The 19,832-nt window shown below is 46.3% G+C and overlaps 1 long non-coding RNA gene across 1 annotated transcript; it reads left to right on the plus strand.

Moving 5' to 3' along the window:
• Positions 1-7,917: 7,917 nt before the first annotated feature.
• LOC127492329 (uncharacterized) lies at positions 7,918-19,343 on the plus strand. Its single transcript, XR_011379507.1, has 5 exons — positions 7,918-8,026; positions 8,156-8,320; positions 9,408-9,526; positions 18,734-18,818; positions 19,183-19,343. It is a non-coding gene; the product is annotated as an uncharacterized lncRNA (long non-coding RNA).
• The last annotated feature ends 489 nt before the right edge of the window (positions 19,344-19,832 follow it).

The raw sequence follows: 19,832 nt of genomic DNA on the forward strand, positions 1-19,832 counted from the left end.
CTAGCGGGTAGGGGCCTAATGCTATTGGCCATTGGTTCCCAACTTCGGTCATTCGAATGCCACTCTGCCAGTGTGTGCTGTGCCTGAAAACAATATGTAGTTTGACTTAAGCAATTCATTTGAAGTTAAACAATCCCACCCTCATCAATAAGAAAGAATTTTTTGTACATAAACAGATGTCCCCAAATAAAAGAATTAAAAACAACAAAGGAGGAGCTCTGAGCCCAAGGCCTTCTTTTTCTTGGTCAAGGGGAGATTGGCAAAGGTACAGAGGGTTTCTAGGGCCTTGTTACAGAATCAAAAGGATGGAAAATGACCACTGAAGAATATTTAACCCTGTGGCTCCAGGCTATAGGTGTTTTGTTTTGTTTTAAGATTTACTTATTTGAAACGCAGAGTTACAGAGAGAGGGGAAGAGACAGAGAACTTCCATCTGCTGGTTCACTCCCCAGATGGTCACAACAACTGGGGCTGGGCCAGGCCAAGGCCAGGAGCCAGGAGCTTTATCTAGGTCTCTTCCATGTGGTTGCTGGGGCCCAAACACTGGGGCCTGTGGGGAGCAACTCGGACTATACTGTTACTGGAATTAAGACTTATTCTATGCATCTGCTCTCCCACAATATGGCGCTGGGAGAGAAGAAAACAGCTTCTACACAGCTGCCTCCAGTTCAGCCAATAAACTGTAGGACTTGCTCCTGATTGGAGGAGAGCAGCGTGCTCGGCGTGTGGGCAGCCGAGTTGGGATTGGTGGAAGAGGACTATATAGGAGGAGAGAGACGGCATGCACCAGGAACATCTAAGGGGAACATCTAAGGGGAACACCTGTGCAGCCCCCGAGAGAGCCGGCCGGCGGAGTGCCGCTCCCCTGCGGAAGTGGGGAAAGTGGCCAGGGGGAACCGCCCTTCCACGGAGGTGGAAGGGACAGTAGCCAACACAGGAAGAACCAGCAGCAAACCCGGGGAGGGCCGAGCAGACGAAAGAACAGCACAGGGTCCTGTGTCGTTCCTCCACGAAGAGGGGGAGCGACATAATGGTGCCGTGACTCGGATAGGAAACTTAGGAGGGAAGAAACGGGAAGAAATGGGAAAATACCAGAGAGAGAGATTAGCAAACAGCCTAGGGAAAAGCCGGATGAAAAAGGTGCCGGAAGAAGCTATTGAAAGCCTAGGCATAGACTCGGATACGGACTACGGGGGGAAGCTGGGAGAAATCTCTAAGGTCGAAAGCGAAAGTGAAAGCTAGAACAAACAGACTCGGATGCAGACTGTGGGGAGAGGCCAGGAGAAATGAGGGAGGAATATTGTTGGAAGAAAACTTAGGGAAACATACCGGGTAGAGAAAAATGTTAGGGAAATTGAAGCCGCAGGGGGCAGGCCGAGGCAGAGACGAAAGCCACTTTGGGATTCTCAAGTTAGCCCGGGAATAGGGGGCGAAAAGTTAAAACCAGAAGCGGAAACGTAAGCCCGATTGGGATCCGTCTGATTAGCCCGGGGAGCAAAGGACGGGAAGCCAAATCGTGGGGCGGAGACGTGAGCTGGGTTGAATTTGCCAGGTTAGCCCGGGGAACTTGGATTGAATGCTAGTGGCGGAGACATAAGCTACGCTGTGTGACTCGCGGAGGCTGCCGCACGCAGAGAGAGCATGCGGGGCACAAGTAGATAGGGAACGCTGGGCTAGTGCGAGACCGCGGAGTGTGCGCGCGAAGCCGAGCCGCGCAGAGCAGCGAAGCCGCGCAGATAAGAGAAGCGGGCTGAAGTGGCTCAGCCGGGAAGCCGCTGAGAAGCAGCCTCGGGGCGGGTGCCGGGAAGCCGCAGGGATAAGAGAAACACAAGTTTAGAAGTAAAATGAGAGAAATAGGAATGTTGGCAGACAGAAGTAAAATGGGAGAAATAGGAATGCCCGGAGATAGAGAAATAGAGAAATAGAAAGGCCTCCCCACAATACTGCAATGAGAAGGCTTGGATTCGGTCTGCCTGATTAGTGAGGCGATGAGCACCTGCGGGCGGCTAGCAGCTTATGCGCCGCAGGTCACCGAAGACAGGCACGTTATTAACATCAATAGTCTCCCCACAATACCGCAATGAGACGGCTTGGATTCAGTCTGCCTGATTAGTAAGGCGGTAAGCACCAGTAGGCAGCTCGACCAGAGTAAGAGCTGCAGGTCACCGAAGATAGGCACGAATCAACACCAATAGGCCTCCCCACAACATGGCAATGAGAGAGCTTGGATTCGGTCTGCCTGATTAGTAAGGTGGTAAGCACCAGCAGGCGGCTCGACCAGAGTATGAGCCGCAGGTCACCGAAGACAGGCACGCATCAGCGCCTAAAAACCTCCTCACAACATGGCGAAGAGAGGACCCGGATTCGGTTTGCCTGATTGATAGGACTTGTAAGAACCTGTGGCAACTCTAGCAAGTAGAGCAGAGTGTGTGCCGCGGGACACCGAAGACAGGCGCGTATCAACACCAAAAAATAAAAAGAAAGAGGGATCTGTGGGGAGCAACTCGGACTATACTGTTACTGGAATTAAGACTTATTCTATGCATCTGCTCTCCCACAATATGGCGCTGGGAGAGAAGAAAACAGCTTCTACACAGCTGCCTCCAGTTCAGCCAATAAACTGTAGGACTTGCTCCTGATTGGAGGAGAGCAGCGTGCTCGGCGTGTGGGCAGCCGAGTTGGGATTGGTGGAAGAGGACTATATAGGAGGAGAGAGACGGCATGCACCAGGAACATCTAAGGGGAACATCTAAGGGGAACACCTGTGCAGCCCCCGAGAGAGCCGGCCGGCGGAGTGCCGCTCCCCTGCGGAAGTGGGGAAAGTGGCCAGGGAGAACCGCCCTTCCACGGAGGTGGAAGGGACAGTAGCCAACCCAGGAAGAACCAGCAGCAAACCCGGGGAGGGCCGAGCAGACGAAAGAACAGCGCAGGGTCCTGTGTCGTTCCTCCACGAAGAGGGGGAGCGACAGGGGCCATCTTCTGCTTTTGCCATGCCATTCGCAGGGAGCTCAACCAAAAGGACATGAGCCAGTGCCCATTTTGGATGCCAGCATCACAGGTGATGGTTTAACTTGGTTTGCCACAGCACTGGCTCCAGGCTGTGGGTTATTTAAGGTTGTGTCCATGGACCACCTAAAATGATTTCAAGGGCCTACTCATCATGGACCCTTGGGGTTGACAAAGGGGAAAAGGTACAGTCCCAAGAGAGAATGGATGCTCGGCAGACACTCATGAAAGGCACACAGCAAGATGCACGCTGTACAGAGTGCTTTAAGTCTTCCTTTCGATGGAGTGTGGACCCGGAGAGGAGCAACAAGGGTGTATGTTCAAGTGAAAACAGCATCAGATTGTCATAAAGCCACCACCATGGAAATCCCCCCAGTATAATTATTTAGCCTTGTTCTTGGAGAAGCATGTGTTCATACCAGAGTACTTTACAAGGTTCATGGAAAAATGAAATTGAAAGATACATTTAGTTGGGCCAAACAATTTTGAAAGCCATGCACAGTTCTTTCCTAATGCATTTGCTATAGATTTTTGACATCCCCTGTATGGCGGGGTTTCTGTTTCTGAATACAACTTTATTAATATAGGCCGGTGCCGCGGCTCACTAGGCTAATCCTCCGCCTAGCGGCGCCGGCACACCGGGTTCTAGTCCCGGTAGGGGCGCCGGATTCTGTCCCGGTTGCCCCTCTTCCAGGCCAGCCCTCTGCTGTGGCCAGGGAGTGCAGTGGAGGATGGCCCAGGTGCTTGGGCCCTGCACCCCATGGGAGACCAGGAAAAGCACCTGGCTCCTGGCTCCTGCCATCGGATCAGCGCGGTGCGCCGGCCGCAGCGCGCCAACCGCGGCGGCCATTGGAGGGTGAACCAACGGCAAAGGAAGACCTTTCTCTCTGTCTCTCTCTCTCACTGTCCACTCTGCCTGTCAAAAAAAAAAAAAAAAACTTTATTAATATAGCCATTTAATACCTGACACGGGGTGTCAGGGACAGTAAATAAGAAAATGTTTAGAAAAAATATCTTAACAGCAAAACTCACCCCACACTTTGAACAAAGTCCTAGGTCTCCTCATTTGAAGTTTTAAAAGCTGTGTTCAGGGAAGGAAGTTTTTCTCTTTAATTGCTCAGGTATAAGGTATCCAGGTGACTATATCAAGTGACAGATTTGTGAAGGAAAGCTCTTCAGAAGGAAGTATTGTTATGTGCCACAAGATGAATGAAAAAATATGCTGTGAGAATCCCATTCATAGCTAAGAAAATGACAAAATTTATCTGTGGGGTTAGGAGTCCGAATTCTTGACCTGGAAAGGAGTTATTTGTTTTTGTGTGTGTGTGCCTTTTAAAAAATTTGCTTTATTTATTTATTTTAAAAAGAGAGAGAGAGAGAGAGAGATCCATCTTCCACCCACTGGCTCACTCCCCAAATGGCTGCAACAGCTAGGGCCAGACTAAAGCAAGGAGTCCAAAGCTCCATCTGGGTCTCCCACGTGGATGGCAGGGGCCCAAGTACCTGGGCCATCCTCTACTGCCTTCCCAGGTGCATTAGCAGGGAACTGGAACCAGCACTGATATGGAATGCCGGTCTTGCAGGCGACAGTTCAACCTGCAGCACCAAAGTACTGGCCCAGGTTTGGTTTAGTTTGTGAAAATGTATTTTTTGTTTGTTTGTTTTGACAGGCAGAGTGGACAGTGAGAGAGAGAGAGACAGAGAGAAAGGTCTTCCTTTGCTGTTGGTTCACCCTCCAATGGCCGCCACGGCTGGCGCGCTGCGGCCGGCGCACCACGCTGATCCGATGGCAGGAGCCAGGTACTTATCCTGGTCACCCATGGGGTGCAGGGCCCAAGCACTTGGGCCATCCTCCACTGCACTCCCTGGCCATAGCAGAGAGCTGGCCTGCAAGAGGGGCAACCGGGACAGAATCCGGCGCCCCGACCGGGACTAGAACCCGGTGTGCCGGTGCCGCAAGGTGGAGGATTAGCCTAGTGAGCCGCGGTGCCGGCCGTGAAAATGTATTAAACGCTATACTTATAACTTGAGTAGTTTGCTGTCTGCATCTTATATCTCATTTTAAAGTTGCACACTACAAATTTTAATTTTAATTCAGTTTCAAATCACAGAGTTTGGAAAACTAGGGCCTGTGGGTTAAATATAGGCTTCAGGTATTTCTTGTTTGGTTAGTAAAAAAAAAAAAAAAAAAAAAAAAAATTTGACCCAGCATGGGCATTTAGCATAGTGGTTAAGACGCCTCCTTCCGACACTGGAGACTGGAGCGTCTGGATTTGATTCCTGGTTAGGCTCCTGATTGCTGCTAATGCAGACCCTGGAGGCAGCAGTAATGGTTCAACTGAGTCCCTGCCACTCACGTGGGAGACCTGGATTGAATTTCTGGCTCCTGATTCGGGCTGTGGCCCAGCCCTGGCCTTACAGGCATTTGGAAAGTGAACCACTAGATGACAGCTCGCTCTGTGTCTCTCTGTCTGTGTCTCTCTCTTTCTTCCTCTCAAATAAATAAAATAAATGAAATTTTAAGTTTTTGAGTAAGCAGTAGTAGTAAGCTGGGAGTCTGGAGCTCGGGGGAGCCGTAAATATATACCAGGGTGCTTCAAGAAGTCTGTGGAAAATGCAATGCATGCATCCAAGGCATCGTCAAAAAGCTCATGAAAAAGCACCTGTTATTAAAAAAAAATGTATGGGTTTCCAGATGTCTTGGCACCCAAGTGAACTTACTTTTTAAGACCCTTTTTCCAGGGACATTTTGAAGTGTCCTCGCACTTGCTGTCTCTCATTGTCCTCATTGCTCTTGAAAAGGCTACACCTGCGCAGCTTCACCGCCGTGGGCTCCCCACCAGACCTCTGAGTGTATCGGAGTTCAAAACGCCCTTCTCCACCACATGCCACACAGGTAACCCTAGGTTGGCTGCCCTGCCTGAGTTGTTCCCACAACCTAAAATTGTAATTCAGTCCCAAAAGTTTTCTTTCTCTTTTTCTCTTAACAAGAATCCAATGTGTACCTCACACAATGCCAGCCACATAATAGATCCTAAACGAATGGAAGTGATGCAATGATTAGCAGGAACACTCTCAAACAATGACAGTGTTTGTTGAAATGAAATTGAGGATCACTTGCTGACTCCCAGCCATTCTCCCACTGCGGCAGCCGAGCTGGTCCCTGCTTCAGATCCCATTTGCCACGTCAGGTTTTTGCTCAACCACGTTTAATAACCAGTTTCCAGATCTGGATATTGGGGGCTGTAAATTTCCCTGGTGACTGTTGCCAATGACAGGGAAGGAAAGACTTGTGTAATTACCACTTGTACTTCCACAAAACACATGAACTCAAGTAGAGAGCAAGGGTTTTAGACAATAAAACACCAGGTTTTTAAAAGGCAGGAAAGACCTGCCCCACTTGGATGATAAGAACTGTGTGCCTGGTTAGAAAAAGAGAAACAAGAATGACCCTGGTGTGGCCAAAGCACCACGCAAAGCCTTTGTTTGGGAAGGGACCATTTCCCCTTTCCACCAATGGCTGCAGATTCACACACCTCTGTCAGAAGAAATTAAGGCTTTAGGATTAGCCATGTGTTGGCTGGGAGTTAGTAGCCTTGCCTGTGGCCAAAATCCATGGCATTTATTTGTCTATATTCCTTTGGTGATGCAGTTACTCTTCTTAGTTGATTTTACAGAATGATTGTTTGGAAATGCTGCCATGCTGTTCGCCATCCTTCAAACAAGGCAATGTAGTGAGTTGTATGAAAATATCTCAAGACAGCAACCTGCTAGGACTTTGGGAACTATGAAGACATAGGGAAATGCTCCAGGTCCTCCATTGAAGGTGTTGGGCTTGGTTTCCAAATCTAGTTGACGATGTCCTGGTTTCAGAAAATGGAGGTAGAGGTGGGTTGTCTTGAGTTTGGAGTCCCCCAAAGGATTTGATTTTTGAAAATAAGAAAATGCGTAATTCTTGATATCTTTCCCTTGCAATGTCTTGTGTTAGCAAGACAGCATCCCTATAGCAGGCTTAGGCTGCATTTGCTTTTTCTGGAAGGAGCTGAACACCAAGCACAGGACACAGAGGATTGACAAGAGGATTAGCGGGTTGTGCAGTGAAAGGAAAGAGTACTGGAATTAAAAAAAAATTTAATTTCTTTGTAATAGAGAGAGAGACAGAAAGAGAGACATCTTCCCTCCTCTGGTTCATCACCTCAAATGCCTGCAACAGCCAGGGCCGGGCCAGGCTGAAGCCAGGTGTAGAGAACTCAATCTAGGACTCCCACAAGGGTAGCAGGGACCCAAATACTTGAGCCGTCACCATGCCGGTCAGGGTGCACCGTAGCAGGAAGCTGGAAGCAGACCCAAATCCAGACTTAATACCCAGACTAGAATATGGGATGTGAGTGTCCCCAGTGGTGACCTAACCACTGTGACAAACACCCACCCCCAGAACTAGAATTTCTTAGGGTGATCAGTCCCAAATTTCCTGAGCTTCCAGAATTTAGGAAATCAAGGAAGAAAAATTTCTCTTAGAGTCAGATTAGGCTGCTCAAAAAAAACTGAAATTGAACAAATCCAAAAGGGGCCACTGTGAATTCTTAAGGAATCAGCTCAGAGCATGGCATGTGGCCATTCATAAAAGGGTCAATGTCCTCCTATCTTTTCTCCTGATGATAACAGCTTCCCTGAAGTCTCACTTTGCCCCAAAGCGGTCAAAATTGATAGCAGCAGAGTTGATTTTAAATCACCAAAGACCCAGACAGACAACAAGGAATAAACGGTTTGCTCCAGGTATTTGGAGGAGCAGAGCATTCTGCAAGATTGCATGAGAGGGACCATTAACAGCACTTTCCTCCGTAAAACAGTTGTCTGTGCATGAGCCCTGGGGATTATTAGCTCAAAGCTCGGATGCCTCCTAGCTCACCTCTAAGTCTTCCCTCGCCCCAGCCCATGACCTTGGATCACACAGCTTCCCCTACTGCTGAGCCTGTTCAGCTGAAGAGTAATGGACAATTGGCTGAGAATAAACTCAAAGGTGAGTAATTACATTTCAGCTTCTGTATCATTCAAAGCTAGTTCTTGTTCATCTCTTCTCCATGTCAACATCAGAGTCATTGCAAGTTGCCCGCTAACGCTTTTCACGTGCTTCTGATCATCTCTAAAGAGCAGGACACCAGCAGCAAGACTTCTATGTTGAGCAGCGCTCCCGCTGTCTTTCTAAGTGGTGCTGGGAGGCATGAGTAAATGCAACAGCGCTTTGTAAGCTGGATACTCCAATTGGAGCAAGAAGATGTGTTGCTTTCAGCTGATACTTTGGAAACCACATGATGTAAGTTTGGTCATCATTGTTGTTAAACCAAACTGTGCCAGTCCAGAGATCTTGTTTAAAAGACAGTGGTTTTCTGTCAATGGCAGATAACTGGCCATCAGCACCTGCTGGTAGCTAGCCAATCAGTTTGTGCATTTGATTAGAATTTCAGAAGGTAATTGTTGCATTCCCAGGTCTGTCTCTGGCTCAACATTTGACCTTGGACTAATTGCTTATTCTCTCCTGGCTTCAGGTTTTCTATCTTAAAGGGATCATAATAACTTCCAACCACCTGTCTCATCTGGGTATTGACTGGGTTGATGGGGTCATGTTTGTAAAAGCCTAGAAAATTATCAAGAGAGAAAAAGTTCAATGTTTTTTGTGGTTCACGTTGGGAATGTTGCAGGGCCACAGACAGGTAGGGTCTCATTGAATGGAGCCAGCATAACAGGCAGGTTTCTCTGCTTCTGTATAACTCAGGAATGTCCCCTTTTGAAAGCAGAACTTCCCATCCCTCGGAACTCTCTGGTTCTCTGTTAATACCAAATCTCAGTGTCATGTGGTAAACCTAGCCTTCTCCTCTGTCTAAACAGGACACGAGTTCTGAGGAAGGAGCTGTGATGTGAGGGCCACAGGCAGTTTCTCAGAGTGTTTCTGCTTCTGTAATACAGCGTCTGACTTTGGGTCCCACAGACCTGGGTTGAGCCCTGTCTCTGCCATTTCCATCTGGGTGACCCCTATCAAATCACTCAGCTTTTCTGCATTACCTTTAACCTGAATACATGTCTAGCACGTGGCAAGCTGTCAGGAACTCTGTGAGCCATGTTAATACTATGCATAATGGTAATAAGTGCCTGTGTTCTCCAGTGCACGAAGCATTGCAGTAAATAGTCCTTCATCAACCAAAAACCCAGCACATCAGAGCTTGGGCATGGCGGGAACATAGCTGCCCACAGTCAGCCATTCTCCAAAGCCTCGTTTTGTGAGTGCTTGGATTTAGGAAGATAGAAAATCCAAAGGAAGCAACTTTGTACCAGGGATTTATGCAGCTTCCTGTAGTGCATTTTTCTGTCACTGCTAATTGAACCCAATCGTCCCCATTTTCCAGGTGCATTACTATGGAGAAGCTCTGAAGAGTTGGCATTGGCAAGAGAGAACTACATGCCAGTGTATGCTCAGCACAGTGACTATGTTTCCTCATTTCGTAGTCACAGCGGCCCCAGTGAGGTAGGTGCTGATGGTAGTCTCTTGTAAGTCTTCTTCTCTTGTTAGCCTCAGAAGAGAAAACAAGGTTTGGTGAGGTCAAGGAACCTCATCAGTACCACTCAGTTACTCAATAGAGAAGCCAGTGCCCAGTCCTCACTCTGATTCCAGAATTCCATTTTGGTCAAGAGAAAATAGCGTGTGAGGGAGTGGGCATTTAGTTTAGCAGTTAAGATGGCCGTGTGCCACACTGGTGTCCCTGTGTTCCACTCCGGTTCCAGCTCCTGACTCCAGCTTCCTGCTAATGGTTCCTCCCATCCAACTGAGAGACCTTTACTGGGATCCAGGCTCCTGGCTCTGGCCCAAGCCTGACATTGGGGAATGAATCAGTGAATGGGACCTCTCTCTGCCTCTCTTTCTCTCTCCCTCTCAAATAGATTTTAAAGATTTCAATAATAATTAATGGTGCATATGAAGATAATCTGCAAAGTTTGTGGAAAAGAATTAAGATAAGATTGTTTTCTTGCAATTATATTTTTGAAATTCATGCAGTTTTTTCATGGTGCACATTTCCCATGAACTTTTTCAAGATCCTTTGTATACATGGATTTCAAAAATATTTGCACCAAAATAAACTCTCTCCCTCCCTCCCTCCCTCCCTCCCTCTCTCTCTCTTTTCAATTTGAGAGAGAGAAGCAAGGGAACTCCTATCCTTGGTTCAATCCCCAAATACACACCTTGGTTGGGGCTGGAGCCAGGAGCCAGGAATGAAATCCGGGTCTCCCACATGGGTGGCTAGAACGCAGTTACTTCAGCCATCACCACTGCCTCCCAGGATCTGCCCTGACAGGAAGTTGGAGCCAGGTGCTGGAGCCGAGAACTGAACTTGAATGCTCCCCTGTGGGAAACGGGCATTTTCACTAGTAGGCTGAACAATCCCTCTGAACCTTCTTTTAGTTCCGCTTCCCACCAATTTCTGAAACAAGATTTATTTATGTATTTGAAAGACAGAGTGGCAGAGAGAAAGAGAGAGAGAGGGAAAATCTTCCATCCTCTAATTCACTCCCCAAATGCCCGCAACAGCAAGGTATGGGCCAGGCTGAAGCCAGCAGCCAGGATCTCCGTCAGGGTCTCCCCATGTGGATGACAGGAAAGTAAGTACTTGGGCCATCTTCTGGCTGCCTTGCATTAGCAAGAAACTGGATCAGAAGTAGAGGTTCTGGGACTGGAACCAGCACTTTGATGTAGAATCCAGGCCTCTCAAGTGGTGGCTTAATCTGCTGTGCCTTAACACCTGCCCCTCCATTAACTTTTTGAGGTATGTTGTATATAACTTTAAGTTTGTTAAATAGCCATGCTTTTAAAAAGTAAAAGGAAGCAGGAAAAAATTATTTTAGTAATGCATTTGCTTTAATACATCATTATAATGTATAATAATATAGAAATTAATAATGAGATATTTTATAATTTTTTGTACTGTCTTTGCAAACCAATTTCATTGAATACTTATGGTTCGTCTTCCTTTGGAGTAAAGACACATTTCAAATGCTCAAAAACTATGTGTGGCTCATGGCTCTGACCACAGCCACCATTTGCAACATTGGCATCAACTGAGTTTATCAGACCTGAGTGTACTGGGGAGGAAATGAATAGATTCTTCATTTTGAACAAAGCAGTAACCAAATGATGTTTAGATGTGCAGAGAGCATTTAACGTGTTCAATCTTGCATTCTTGATTTGTCCATTTTCCCCTTATAGAACAGCTGTTCCTGGAATAGTCTGCCTTCTGAGCTTTTACTTTGTTGTGTATAATAGATATATTTATACGGCTTTGTGCAAATAATGACCTATGGAATGACTGACTTCATTCACTACCATAGGGAGAACGATCTCTTGGGCAGGCAAGAAGAAAGGTATGGGAATTTTATATGATTTTTGCCTGCCTCTGTAGTCCTGCCTGGCGCACAGGAGGCTAGCAATATTTTCTCGTGGAAGAAACTGATGGATTCAGAAGAAGAAAGTAGTTATTTTAAGTTTTATTTCTAATGAGCAAAGGGCATCTAAGGTCCTGCATTCTGCCCTCTGAGAATTTGGATTTTAAGACCCAACGTCAACCCCTACTGGATTTAGTTTGCTTAAACCATTTAATTTATGTTTCCAAATGAAATAGCATTGCAAAAACCACAGAAATTGAGTCTACTTTTAAAAGACAGTTGCTGACTTTCCCACTGATAGTCCCCAGTACGTCCACGTCCAGATGTGCTGTAGATGGAGGTGTAGGTCCCAGGCCGCGCCATTCGGCTCACAGCCTCCCAGTGCTGTAGGAGAGGCCCTCGTGCACTGTCTTCCTGGCTCCGACCTCACTGGCCTGTCCTCAAAGCGCTCCCCAGCCCCCTGCCTGACTCACATATGGACTCTCTTCCCACACCGCACCATTTGTACATTAATGTTCACTTCCTATGCTTTCTTCCTGGCTCAACAAGAAGGGAATCTGAGGATGGGCTTGGATCAAATCCTCTTTAGTCTCTGTAGGGCTGGTCCCAACCCCAGCAGGGAACAGGTATCTGCCATTTAACCCTAAATCCCACTTGCCTTTTGGACTTAAACATTAATTTCCCTAAAACAAGCAAACATTGTTGTATTGTCAGAATTCTTTCAACTGCAAATGATGAAAATCGAAGTCAAACTGATTTTACACAGTGAGCTGTAAGGGCTCCAGCAAGGTCAGAGTGCCAGGGCCTCAGTTTTCTCTGCATTTCTGGGCTCTTCTGATTTCTGTACTTCTTTATTTTCAAAGCAGCTTTTGTCATGAGGTGCTTCCCAACTCCCTTACTGGAAACTCCACATCTACAGCCAGCCAGCTTAGAAATCTCAAGGGGAAGATAGTCCCCCGATCCCATTACTGGGAGAAAAGAAAAGAAAGAAGGGAAAAGGAAAGAAGAGGGAAGAAAAGTCCTGAGACTGTCTCTGGTAGCCTAATCTGTGTCACAGGACTGATTGGCCAGGCCTATGTATGCCACACACCCTACCTGGAGTCAAGGGTGGATCTAGCCCCAGCAAATCCCCCGGCCTAGAAAGAGTGCAGATGGGTCCTCAGAGGAGAATCTACTAAGTACTCTTAGAGAGAAAGGGAAAATTCATGCTAGACAGACATCGGACAGGGGCCCTCTCTCCACGCCTGTCTTCTATCTTTAGTAGTGGCTCTGCTTTTCCTCTTTGCTGTGTCTCCCACACACCTCACGGTGTAGCATTAATAATATTACTCTCATCACCATTACTGCGCATGCCCAGAAATCCTGCTTTCCCTTGAGCCCTTGAGAACAGGAGCCATCACTCATTCCTCTCTGTGTCTTCAATGCTTATAATTTCTTGCACATAGTGGGTAATTAGAGGGAAGTTTTTGTTTGTTGGTTGGGGTTTGTTTGTTTTTTGGACAGCTGCCCAAATGAAGTAGAAACAGATGAGCCAAATGAGAATTGAGCCTCCGACTTGAGTGACACTGTTTAAATGTTTAAGGCATGATGTTATGGCCCAGGTGAAAGCTCTCTATCATTAACCAATGATATGTAAGGAAGGTGCCCAGAAACAAACTGCAGCATGTATCATTATAAGACTGCTGAGCTGGATTCAAAACAAAACAAAAACAAAAAGAAGCAATCTGATTGGTCCTTGTGAGTACTTCGTTAGGTGTATGGTGATGGGAAAATGTTGACCATCTTGATTTAAGCATGGGTGTTTAGCATCCTGCAGACTCATCTTTTATAGTCAAAGAGTAGAAAGTCCATGTAATTCTTCCCCACTCCTCCTGTGGGAGAATGGACTTGGCCCTTGTCTTCTCCTTGGTTCCTTTCTCCAACCCTTCCTTCCACCCTTCCACTTCTTAGGATTCTTAGCTTCCATCTCTTTCTTTGTCTCTCCCTTTGTCTCTCCTTCTTCTCTGCTTCTTCCCTCTACTTTTGCCCCCTTAGGAATCAAGGCTGCTTATTTACAGAAATTGCAGAAATTCTACTTGTGTGACCTTGGGCAAGTTGCTTCATTTCTCGGAGCTTATTGGAATAATAATAATTTTTACTAATAATCAAGGCAGGCTCAATTACATATGGCTACAAAATACTTAGCACAGACTAGAGTAAGCACTTTGGAGAGGATGGGGAATAATCCCATTTTCTATGAGGTTGTCGAGATGTTAGAAAAAAAGACGTGGGGGGACTGTTTTGCTTATAAGATCTCCCTGTCTTAACCACTAACAGAACCCAAAGTGTCTCTGTTTTCTGAGCCTTCTATAAGATGACAGTGCTCTGCTGGGCAATAAAATGGCCACTGCAGAGCATTTGTCTTGTAATGTCCACTGACCCTCTGCCCTGCTGGACCCCTTTGGATAGATTTCTAGCATTAGCTGGCCAGCATGGGGAGGATATATAATGTTGAACTTGGATTTTGAACCCCTTGAGCCCTTTTCCAGAACTACTTAGCTAAGAGGCCACGGGCCAAACACCCTTGCCCCAGCAGCAGGGACACCCCGGATATGCTTACCAATAGTCTTTGAGGGCTCCCCTCTCGCCTGTGCATGGAGAGCTTCCCTCTAGAGTCTGTTCATGTTTGACACTTTGTCAGTGTTCAGTAACTCTCTGTGGACTAAAATGGACAGGTCAACCTCTTCTGGCATATACAGTACTGAGTCAATGAATGAATGGGTGTGCTATAAATGCTTAAGTGAATGGTTGATGGTACACAGTAGATGATCCCTAAATATTTATTGAATGAGCAAACAGTGGAATGAATGAATGAACAGCAAATCAGTTGTGTCTGTAGCTGGTACTTTCCATATGTTTTAAGCTGCTCTTTGATTTATTTTTTGTAGTTATAATTTAGCCCCAACAAACTGTCTAAATTTATGATTTGCTTTCATTTTCTGTTGGTGAATTTTGAAATAGATGTTGATCATCTACGTATTGAGTCCCATTTTCAAATAGCAAAGAGATGTTTTCCAAGCTCCCGGAACTGAGCCTGCCGCACAAGGGAGGGAGGGCGCTTCCATACCCCTAATCTCTGTTATGACATATCTCCATGAGTAAGGACTGGGGGCCACGGGGGAGGCTCGTGCCCCTGGCTTGAGCAGAAGAGGGTTGTCCACAAATGACGCGAGAGTGGAGCCGTCGTGTTCCTGTATATACTCGGTAGATATATGTACCCACCGGAATAGGTCGATTTAATCCTTGGCCGTCATTCATTTCACTCTCCTGAATGCTGTGGTATTTCCAAAGGGTGACTGCTTTTCTTCTGGGTTAAGTAGAAATCAGTGCTTAAGTCCAAACCACTTACTTTAGATACATTCAGCGACATCGGGATCTTTTGTCCTGGCAGAGTTCCTCGTGTTTTCAAAGTCAATGTATTGTCACCTGACCTTGCAGGCACTGACAGAGCCCTGCATCGAGGACCACAACCCTGCATCCACAGCCCGCTGAGTTCTTCAGACAAACCTGGGACCCAGAACAGAGTCATTTACCATTGACTGCAGCAGTATATACAAAATTAGAAGGATTTGGAATTTAATTCTGCTGTTTAGGGTTGTTTCAGGTCTGTTTAAGGAGGTTGAGAATATTCACATAGAAGAAAAACATTAGGGACTGGCGCCGTGGCTCGCTAGGCTAATCCTCTGCCTGCAGTGCCGGCACCCGGGGTTCTAGTCCCTGTTGGGGTGCCGGTTCTGTCCCGGTTGCTCCTCTTCCAGTCCAGCTCTCTGCTGTGGCCTGGGAAGGCAGTGGAGGATGGCCCAAGTCCTTGGGCCCTGCACCCACATGGGAGACCAGGAGGAAGCACCTGGCTCCTGGTTTTGGATTGGCGCAGCATGCCAGCCGTAGTGGCCATTTAGGGGGTGAACCCACAGAAGGAAGACCTTTCTCTCTGTCTCTCTCTTTCTCATTGTCTAACTCTGCCTGTCAAAAGGAAAGGAAAGGAAAGGAAAGGAAAGGAAAGGAAAGGAAAGGAAAGGAAAGGAAAGGAAAGGAAAGGAAAGGAAAGGAAAGGAAAGGAAAGGAAAGGAAAGGAAAGGAAAGGAAAGGAAAGGAAAGGAAAGGAAAGGAAAGGAAAGGAAAGGAAAGGAAAGGAAAGGAAAGGAAAGGAAAGGAAAGGAAAGGAAAGGAAAGGAAAGGAAAGGAAAGGAAAGGAAAGGAAAGGAAAGGAAAGGAAAGGAAAGGAAAGGAAAGGAAAGGAAAGGAAAGGAAAGGAAAGGAAAACTTTAGAATAATTCAAGTTAACATTCTGTAAGATGTGAAGTTACTGTAGTGGCAACATTTTTTTAAGATGAATTTACTTATTTGAAAGGCAAAGTTACAGAAAGGCAGAGGCCATGTGCGGGGGGGGGGGGGTTGAGAGAGAGAGAGAGAGAGAGAGAGAGAGAGGTCCTTTATCTGCTGATTCACTCCCCAGATGGCCGCAATAGTTAGAACTGCGCCGATCTGAAGCCAGGAGCCAGGAGCTTCTTCCAGGTCTCCCACGTGGACGCAGGGGCCCGAGGACTTGGGCCATCTTCTACAGAACTTCCTCAGACCACGGCAAAGAGCTGAATGGGAAGTGGAGCAGCTGGGACTTGAACTGGCGCCCTTATGGGATTGCAGCACTGCAGGCGGCAGCTTTACCCGCTATGCTACAGTGCTGGTCCTGCCAACGTTCTTGAAACATTAAAAACTGCAGTTAACTTCATGCATGTTTTGTGCACAGGTTGGCATCAGGCAGACCAGGTAACTGAATTGCTTGCCTCTGTCCTTGTCATTTGCAAATGTTGCTGTTGTGTGGCTGTCTTATTATTTTTCTCTATCACTGGTTTGATATTAAAAATCAAGTGTCACATCTATTGATAGGAATGCAGATTAGTACAGCCATTGTAGAAGACAGGAGACTCTTCAAAAAGCTAGAAATAAAACCATCATATGATCTAGCAATTCTTCTTCTAAGGAGATGAGAGCACTTTTAAAAAGTCCATAGGAAATGGAATTAAAAGATAAGTTTATTTTGTTGAAAAAATTTTTGAAATCCATGTTAAGATCTTTATTTAAAAAGTCCATAGAAGGGGCCAGCACTGTGGCATAGCGGGTAAAGCCACCCCCTGCAGTGCCAGCATCCCACATGGGCACCAATTCAAGTTCTGGCTGCTCTACTTCCAATCCAGCTCTTTGCTATGGGCTGGGAAAACAGAAGAAGATGGCCTAGGTCCTTGGGGCCCTGCACCCATGTGGGAGACTCAGATGAAACTCCTGGTTCCTGGCTTCAGATAGGTGCAGTTCAGGCTGTTGTGGCCAGTTGGGGAGTGAAGCAGTGGATGGAAAACCTTTCTCTCTCTCTCTCTCTCAGCCTCTCCTTCTCTCTCTGTGTAACTCTGACTTTCAAATGAATAAATAAATCTTTTTTTAAAAAAGTTAATAGAAAATAGCTATTAAGAAAGATCTATGGAGATATGAAACAGTGGGTAGAAGGGCGGGTACAGTGGGAAGAATCACCATGTTCTTAAAGTTATAATTATAAATAAATAAATCTTTTTAAAAAAGAAAAATCTATGGTAGATTTTAAAATTACCCTATCAATATAAATTTATCTTTTAATACCTTTGTCCATGAACTTCCTAAAGTACTCTTATATATCCAAAGGAAATTAAATCAATATAGCAAAGAGTTGGCTGTCATTCCATATGCATTGTAGCATGATTCCCAGTAGTTATACAGTATCAACCTAAGTGGGAATCACCAGAAGTAGGGATGAAGAAAATACAGATGTGCGTGGAATACTATTCAGCCTTTAAAATGACATCTTGCCATTGGGAAAACATAGATGAACCTAGAGGACATTATGCTAAGTGGAATAGGCCAAGTGCACAAAAAGGTAAATACTGCACAACCTCAGTTGTACTCAGAATGTAAAAAAGTCAAACTCATCAAAGCAGAGAGTACAATAATGGTTAGCAAGTGGGGACAAATGGCAGGTGGGATGGGGGGGGGGGGCGGTGAGGCCCGAGAGCTGTAGGTCAAAGGATAAAAAAATTTCAGAGAGAAGGAATGAGCTCAAGGGCTCTGTTGTACACTATGACTGCAGTGACTAACAAGATTCAAATGCTTGAAAATCACAAGAAAAACAGATCTTTTTAAAGTTACCATCACAGTGAAACAAGTATGTGGTAATAGATCCATTCCTCAGCTTGATGTAGCCATTCCAAAATGTTTACATACATCAAAGCATCATGTTGTGTATCATAAACATGTATATAATTTTGTCAATTTAAAAACAACTTACATGTTTACATATAATTTTTTTTAAAAAGTTACATGGGAGAAATTGACCAAGAGAAATTTTCATACTCTTACATTGTCAAGAGATGCCAGGGTGGATTTTTCTTCTTTAGGCAAAGTCTATTTTAAATTTCACCCAAATGTGTCCTAAGCTAAGCCTTCCAGGTGACCATAAAGGACTGTTTCTCGCTCCTTATCTGTAAGGATACATCTGATCTGTATTAGAATCTAGTTAGAACCAAATGTGAGCGTTATCCAGCTGCTTTCTAATGAGCCCTTACACTTCTACCGGCTAGTTTCACAGCAAGCATGCCTAAATCTGAAACATTTGAAAAGTAGTTCATTTCTCTAGATTTCCCTTCCAGAGAAAGAAACTTAGCCAAATTGTTGAAAAACCTGCTATTACATACCCAGGGGTGTGACGGTGTAATGGTTTGATTGGGGACAAAATTAGTCATTGAGGATAGCTCAATTGTATTTCCAAAGCTTTAATACACAGACTTAGACACGTGATATTAATGATTGCAAAAAAGACTACTAATAATAAAATTAAGCAAAATGAAATCCCAGTGTTTTCTCATTTAAAAGAAAATAGGCAAAGTCAGCTCCTTCCTTTGAGTACAGGGATTTGCGTTTCCTGGAAATGGTTCATCGATGTTCTCATCCCAGCCTGTGGGTGTGCAGTGGCCCTTTTGGAATAAGGAGTGGACAGTACTGAGCTCCCTCCTGGGACTGACCATGCCAAAGTGACTTTCCTAAGCAAATGACCATGCTTCATAAAAAGTACGTGACGGAAGAGAAGGATCAGTGGGATACTGCCTGTCTGCAGTCTCTGACCAGACCCTTTCACTGTAGGCAAGCCCCATGTGGCAGAGTTCAGGGGAAACAGTGGGAGCCCCTGTGGGTAACGAGGGCCCCACCTTCCAAAAACTGGCTTTCTCTTTATTTCTAGGTAGACAATGTATGATGGTTAAGTCCTGGATGTGTAGAGTCTGATTACGAAGGTTGAAACCTGCTTAGCAGTGATGGGGCCACAGGTAAGACCAATCCTCCATCGTTTGTGCAGAGTGTATTTTCTGTGCCAGGTGCTGGGGGTGGTCCCAGCTTTGAGCAAGACAGAGGAGACCCCTCCTGAGAGCTACCTTCTAGTGAGGTCAAACAAAATAGACAAGTAACCAAGCCTGCGGGCAAACAAGAGCATCTTCGATTAGGACGACAGAAGGGAGAGGGTGGGGTCTGCTTCTAGACTGATCTGCACATTGGGGAGCCGACCTAGCGGGAGTGAGGGCACCCTGATCTGAAAGAACAGTGTTTCAGGCAGCGGGAAGAGCAGACAGCAGGATGCACTCCTCTGAGCCTTGCGGGCCACGTGAACTTGTTTATCTGATGACCTCCGCGCAGTCCCTGAAGGGCTTGAAGCAGGGGAGTGACATGACAGGAGCTGCACAGAGGAGCGAGAGCCTGCATGCCCTCATCTGGCATTTCCGGGATGACCCAGGAATGGCGACAGCCCAGATGCTTTTCAGAGAGCAGGGAATTCCAATGACACTGCTCAGCGCAAGGTAGGGATTCCAGGTGCTGCTGAGTAGAGATGCTGCCGTTTGTAAATGTGGTGGAAGGAGGCGGGGGGGGGGGGGGGGGCGCGGCGAGGCCAGGGAAGCCAGGTGGGTCAGAGGAAACCAGAAGTGGAAGTGAGAACAAATCCTTGACCACTCTGTTGAACTGAACTTGAATCGGTTTTTTCTCTGCTGTGGCCAATGCTCGAGGTACCTGGGTTTGTTACTTAGTGCAACGGGGTGGAGGTTCGGATTCACAACTTCTGCCCCAGTAAAACAGCTTGGACCGATAGAAACTGTGGCCTCTTTGAACTTTCTCCTTCCTCCATGTAGTGCAGGCCCAAGAAGCAAAGCACTGAATGCAGAGTTTCGGCACAGTTGGCAACTGAGGCATAGGAAGAACTCAATAAATATTAGCAGCCGGTGTTGTGTCTTCACTTCTCATTATTACCACCCCCCCCCATCTGCCTCATCCTCACTGAATTCCATCTTGTG

Source organism: Oryctolagus cuniculus, chromosome 10, assembly GCF_964237555.1.
Source record: "Oryctolagus cuniculus chromosome 10, mOryCun1.1, whole genome shotgun sequence".
Classification (NCBI taxonomy): Eukaryota; Metazoa; Chordata; class Mammalia; order Lagomorpha; family Leporidae; genus Oryctolagus; species Oryctolagus cuniculus.